Genomic DNA, 722 nt, shown 5'->3' on the forward strand with positions numbered 1-722 from the left:
CACGGTGACATTATAAGGTAGCAATTTTAACTAAAAATAAATAAATAAATAAAAAACTAAAGTTCTGTGTTTCCCTTATGTTCGATTTACTCTGTCTTGTTTGTTTGGCCCATGATCTTACCCACGGGATAGCCAGCACCAGAACACGGGGAGCACCGGGACCTCTGTGTCTCTCCTTCTGGCGTATGGTGAGGGAAGGGGGGCATTGGCAATGGGGTGTTCCTCTTCCCCTCACGGTGTGGCTGATGTCGGTGCCGCTGCGCTGTGGGCGTGGGCGTGGCTGATGTGGCCTGTAACGGGGAGGCTACTGTGAGCTTCCCCAATACCCACCACCTCACACAGGTACACACAGAGTTCAGAAATGCTTTGTTTTCTTTCTCCTTGGGATGAGAACACTATTAGCAATAATCGCGCCTCGGATAAACCTCATCAGCTATGATACGGCCACTGTGCAAAGCTTGGGATGAGAACTCTAACGGTTGACTCTCTCAGCAAAGTTCTAATGTGCCACCCGGCAGTACGAGCTGTGGTCGTCACGGCGTCCCTGACGTGCCCGGACTTAGTCCTTGATGAGTTTGTACCTATAGACGACAGGAGGAGATCATCCTACGTATCTTGCTCTGAAAATGCGTTTTCTCCCCAGAGAACCAACAGGTGCCAATGATTTGGACTTCCCAATGTAAGGAGGTGGGAAAAGAGAATGTTACTGTTTCCCCCATAGA

The 722-nt window shown here is 49.4% G+C and overlaps 1 pseudogene; it reads right to left on the bottom strand.

Annotated features, from left to right (window-relative positions):
- Window positions 1–394: 394 nt before the first annotated feature.
- LOC141372428 (U4 spliceosomal RNA) lies at window positions 395–459 on the bottom strand (annotated as a pseudogene).
- Window positions 460–722: the final 263 nt, after the last annotated feature.

The sequence above is a fragment of the Callorhinus ursinus genome, unplaced genomic scaffold (assembly GCF_003265705.2).
Source record: "Callorhinus ursinus isolate GAN/ISIS: 27379988/994484 unplaced genomic scaffold, GSC_fseal_2.0 scaffold3, whole genome shotgun sequence".
In the NCBI taxonomy this organism is placed as follows: domain Eukaryota; kingdom Metazoa; phylum Chordata; class Mammalia; order Carnivora; family Otariidae; genus Callorhinus; species Callorhinus ursinus.